The 5,772-nt window shown below is 44.2% G+C and overlaps 1 long non-coding RNA gene across 1 annotated transcript; it reads right to left on the minus strand.

The window, feature by feature from the left end:
* Positions 1-1,866: 1,866 nt before the first annotated feature.
* LOC133223638 (uncharacterized) lies at positions 1,867-4,242 on the minus strand. The gene is made up of 3 exons (XR_009728646.1): positions 3,748-4,242; positions 3,463-3,607; positions 1,867-2,412 (listed from the first exon to the last, which is right to left on the minus strand). It is a non-coding gene; the product is annotated as an uncharacterized LOC133223638 (long non-coding RNA).
* Between the last annotated feature and the right edge of the window lie 1,530 nt (positions 4,243-5,772).

Consider the following 5,772-nt stretch of genomic DNA (forward strand, 5'->3'; position numbering starts at 1 on the left):
AAAATAAAAAGAAGAGCAATGAGAAGAAAAACCAGAAAAGGTAAGGCTGAGGTAGCTGGCACTGGAACTAAGATAAGTGACCTCTGCTTTGATGTTAGATACAACTGTGGCCAGGGGAAACAAACAAAAAAAAAGGTTATTCCTACTTGTAACCCACACCTAGGTACAGGGCTGGTGTTCAGTGCTACTTGAATTGTTTTGGATGCCCAGTCCCAAGGAGGTTGCTGCTTGTGTTTGTCAGGAATGTGCCCCGAGCACAAAGGCAGCATATGGAGCACAGTCCAGTTGTACCAAAAGCTGCTCATGTCCCAGAGGGGAAAACTGGTATCACACCAGAGGCTGAGTGTCTCTGCAGTAGGGTCTCACTTGGGCCTCTTGAAGACCATGAAGGCTGTGAGTCCTGGTACAACTCTTACACAGTCCTTGCTGGGTGATAATCCTACAGTAGACCTCCCATGGATGAAAAGAGAAAGCCTGTGATCAGTAATGTTACATGCTGACAAAAGAACCAGAGAAACCAAAGGGAAACCTAACTCTTCTGCTTTTAATACATTATTTAGGAACCTTGAGATGTGTTGTCTCAGCCTATGATGACTACTGAAAGCCTTGCTGAATTTTTCCACAGAACTGAATTAAATGAAGATGAATTTGCAGTGATATTGCAGCTTACTCCTCTATTGATGTGTCAATGTTACATGACTTTTTTAAAGGGTTCACAAATTTCTGGTACGCCAACGCAGAGCTGCAGAGTCCCGTTGTTTGCATGTCATGGCTAATGGGAGAGGCACAGGAAGCAACACCATCCACCCGGTGTGCCACGTGCCCCTGGAATGGCTCTGGGGCTTGCAGCATCGATCTTGCAGGGCTTTTGCAGCAAAAGCACATTCTCCCCTAAGAGACCAATTTGCTAGGTGGGATTGAAATAATTGTTTCAGGAAGTTTATATACAATGGAAGGCTGCCTCATTTAATAGTCTTCTGTAATTAGGCTTCTGCCAAAACTGTCCAGATTTTCAGTCCAATGTGCAGGTAAAAATATGAGCAATGGGATATAAAAATTAACACTTGCAATGACATTTTTCAGGACAGAGTTAAAATTCATGTGGACTTGATCAGCTCCAAAGACAATAGCTAAGTTGTTGCCTGTGGGTATACATAGCTCTGTTTTGTCAGTCAAGGGCAGAAGGGTCATATTTACCTTTTTAATGAATAGTGTTCTTGTACTTGCTTTCTAATGTAGAATGTATATTGAAATTTCTGTCTGTCCTGGACAAATGTTGCTGTGTTGCACATCATTATATCAGCTTTCTGTCACAGTGAAACCCTGTCTATAGCCCTGAAGCTCTCTTGTGGCTATGGGATCATGGTAGTAATGCCAATGAAGTCATCATCTGTGTCCTGAAGGGAACAAGTCAGGTTCCTTGCCTGCTTCCTTATGAGGCTACTTCTCGTTTGGTGCAGCAGGGGAAAGATCATGTCAGATGGAGCCAACGTTTTTTTCATTAGGTAATTGATTATTTCAAAGAGATGTGTCCCTGGACTTTGTTCAGTGCAGCCCTATAGGGTAACTGATTTTTAATATTAGGAAAATGTAGGTTAATGAGTAGGTCAACAGGTAAGTCTTCCTTTGCGTCTCATTCCTCCCACACCTCTAAACATGCTTTTGGAAAAATGTTGTTGTGTTCTATTTGTTGTTTCACATCTGTGTTATGCTCTATGATGTTCTGCTTATGAACTGCCTTTGGAGGTGGACGTGGTCAGAAGCCTGCTTTATTCTTTGTCTAAAGCAATGACCTGGCTTTCTCATTTGAGAATCTGCATTGATTCCCTAGCATGAATTTATCACAGTTGAGTTAATCCCCTGGGATTTGATAAGCACATTAATCAGCCAATTTGTGCAAGTTGATGTGATACTGATCTATCATTTCCACATACATTCCTGTGGGAAGTTACCTTCTTTAGAGGAAAGGGGGAAAGAAAGAAGAGGGAAAGGAGAAAAAGGAACATCTTGGGTTTTCCAAGGTCCTGTCTGATGCACTGGTGATGGGCCACATCAGGCAAAAGCTGTTCAGATCAACACCCATCTCTGACAGTGGCCAGCAATGGTAAGAGCATAAGAAGAGGGCAGACATATACTGATGCTTACCCTAACTCTCCAGCTCCAGCAGTCTGTAGTTGAGGGACTGTCTGAGCCAAAGATAGCACACTTTATATTAAAAAACTCTTGATACATTTTTCTTCTGCACTTACTCAGTCACTTCTGAACCTTGCCGTATTTCTAATTTCCATACTTTGCTGGTGGCAATGAGTGCTCAAACTGGACCACGTGAGCAGTTTTCTCTGTTATAAAGAATAGGGTGATTTCTCTCATCTTCTTTCTTCTCTAATCTGCAGATATTTTGTGGTTTTCTCCCTGTGATCAAAATAATTTGTAGCTGTTAAAATCTATTCTTATTCCCACTTTTCCCTCTTCAGTGTACTCCTCTCAGGCTGAGAAATCTGCTCTGTTGTCAGGAGTTTTGCTTTTTCTCCCCCAGTTTTCTTTCCCTGATTCCTTGCCTAAGGCAGATTCACCGTGGATGCCATGTTCAGGCATAGCAAGAGGGAGAAGAAAGGCAGCAGTTAAAGAGGTCATTTTCCCCTCCATCTATTCTGTGTGCTTTCACCAAGCACAACCTGCAAGATCTTCCTTTTCCCACCTCTCTGCCACACATGGGTATGGCTGATCCTTCTTTTGGAAAACTTTTTCCTGTAGCACATGGTCAGGGACATCTCTGCCATCGCTTGGTTTTCAGGGCTTTCATGGGCCAGGGCAAAGTCAGGCCTGGGCCCAGAGAGCAGAGCTTTACAGAGGGATGCATGGAGGGCCTGGGGACTCTGCTGTTAGAGTCTAAGAAGTGAGGTTGTTTTATGTGCAGAAGGTGGAAATGTGGAAAAAGACATATTTGCACTTTGTCTTTTCTGTTTTTTTAACTAACATCATCAAATGTAGTTGTCATGGTCTGTCTTCCACATATACAGCTTCCATGACATACAAGTATTTTATTTCTGGTGGGCTGCCATCTCCCAAGCCCTGCAGACACTGAGGTCATCACTGCCCTCAGCCCATACACCTCCCTCCAACTCAGCCCTGACCCCATGAGAAGAGTAAAATCCCTCCTTTTCTGACAAGTGTCTTCAGTCAAGTCCCTGAAATGAGACATCCCACTGCTCCACATCTGTTCTTCTCCTACCTGAAACACACACAGTGCTCAGGGCTGCCTGCATCTACTTCTTCCAGAGCCTGGAGAGGGAAGAGGGTAGAGCATCACTTGGGAAGACACCTTGAAAATTTGATTTCTTGTCTATCACTGGAAGAAACCAGAAAGCTGCAGTGATGTGATGTTTGGCAGCTGCAGATAGCATGCACAGAAGCAATGTGATTTGCCTGATTGCAGTAGCTGCCTCTTCACCCTGCACTTACCACTCTGTACCTCTTTCTGCACCATATCTGTCCCAAGCTGAGCCAGGCAGTGAGGCCTGACGCCCTTCCCTCCCACAGGGTGCAATGCTGCATGGGGCTATGCATTTCTTGCAAGCCTCTGGCTGTCCTCAGCCATCACTGATTCCTGTTGCAGAGAAGAAAAACACCAAAAAGCTCAAAAATATAAAGTAAAAGATATTTCCCAGCTTTAAATATATTGGCCTGCTTATAAAGCTAACAGCAGTCATTACATATACGTAGAAAAGCACCGTATGTTTAAAATACTTCATATTTATGTTAGCACAGTGGAGGAGCAGTCTCTGCCCTCCCATTATGAGGTGGGTGAGGAGATGGCAGTGGCAGCTGCTGCCCAGCAGTGAGACCAGCAGGTCCTTCTCAGCTCTAAATAGTCTGGGCACAAGCGGTCACATCTGTGTTGCTTGCTCACTGAAACTGCCTAGCTCTACACGAACATCAGAGCCTCTCTGCTTTTCAAGTGACTAATGGTTCCCTAATGCTTGTGGCTGAGAGCAGCCCCACGCAAAAGCCTGTGGATACAAGTAAAAAAGGAGTGCGGGAGGCTGGCTGCGCACTGGCAGCTACTGGGCAGGCAGCTGACAATGCTGATGTATGGTCCTGCTGCCCACCGCATGCATTTAGTGAATTATTGCATGAATGATTGCAGCTATCCTTGAAGTCAGCAGATTTTGCAGGGTGTTTAGTGATTGGAAGCTCACAGGCTTCCTCCCTCAACATGGCTTCTGGTGGTGAGTGAGAAGGGAGGTGGGAAGGGGTTGTGTTACCAGTGTCAACACAGTGCATCCCCTTGGGGGCCATTCGTCTGCATGTGGGGAGCACCCCAGGTAAGGAGGGGAATCATGTGTGTTTGGGTACAAGCCTAAAGTCAGAGGCTATAGAACATTTTGGCTTTTCTCCTCCCTCCACATTTACAACCAGTTACCTCTGTGTAAGAGCATTATTTTCACTGGGAAGTGAAAAAGCCTCCTGGTGCTGAATGAGCTGAATGCACACACACAAAAAAGTGACATAGTGGTGCTAAAGCAATGCCAAAAGTTGAGAGCTTGGCTCATTGCTTTGCAGAGGAGGACCCAAACAAGAGCCTGCATGGCTCTATGCAGCTGTTCAGGTATAGTAGATGGATTCTTATGCTGAGATCATTACCAGCATGTAGCAGTCTTTCTCTCTCTCTATTTCTTTATCAAATGCAAAATAATTTTGTTTTATTAAGGCAAAACTTGGGAATCGAGAGGTTTTGTTTTTTCTGTTCTTTGTACCTGATTACTGGGAAATGTGCTGTGCACATCTTACAGGCAGTTTGATGCACTGCAAATGCAAATCTTTATTGTGAAGGCAGGCAACAAGTCAGCTTTTGATCAGCTATGGGATCAACTCCTACTTGATGCTTATGATGTTGAGGTGTTCTGATAACTTGGGCTGATTCCTGTAAGTTATTTTTCAAGCTCTCTTTCCTACTTGATGATCAAAGATAAGAGAGTGCATAATTCATGGCCTTTCATATTCATGTTTGTATTTTTGGTTTATAGTAGGCGAATGCATTTGCCATTTTAATGAAATACGTGCCCACCCACTACTCAGTTACTGGAATGAGGACTAACCTGATAAATACATGTACTTATCACAGCTCATCTTCAGGAAGGAGGCTCTTTCTGAAACAGTCTCCCTGCTGTCAGTTCTGCAGGAATTCTGTCTTCTGCACATTTTGGCTATTGGATATCTCTTCCTTCAGGTACAGTTCCTCCGCTACTGCTAATGCTGTTGTGCCTATAGGGTAAAAGCAGGAGTATGTTTTGAAACTGAGCAATGCATGAGGCTGCTTTTAAAGGCTTGTGTGAGCCATAAGGCTGTTTTCAAAGGCTCTGCTCTGGAGTGACTTATAGGTATTCTTTAAAATTTTATTTCTTCTTTTTTTCTTTTTTTTTTTTTCCTTTTGGTAATAAATAGTGTCATAACCCTTGTTTTGGCTACCATAGTCTGTACTTCAGTAATAACACGATAAAACTAGACCTGACCTGGCAGTGTGTGCTCACAGCCCAGAATGCCAACCGTGTCCTGGGCTACATCAAAAGGAGCATGACCAACACATAGAGGGAGCTGGTTCTGTCCCTCTACTATGCTCTAGTGAGACCATACCTGCAGTACTGTGTCCAGCTCTGGAGTCAGCACAGGAAAGACATGGACCTGTTGGAGAGGGTATAGAGGAGGGACACAAAAATGATCGGAGTGCTGGAGCACCTCTCTTACAAGGACAGACTCGGAGAGCTGGAGGTG

Source organism: Neopsephotus bourkii, unplaced genomic scaffold, assembly GCF_033783945.1.
Source record: "Neopsephotus bourkii isolate Nb327-2 ecotype Australia unplaced genomic scaffold, CSIRO-AGI_Nbou_v1 NB_1638, whole genome shotgun sequence".
NCBI lineage: Eukaryota > Metazoa > Chordata > Aves > Psittaciformes > Psittacidae > Neopsephotus > Neopsephotus bourkii.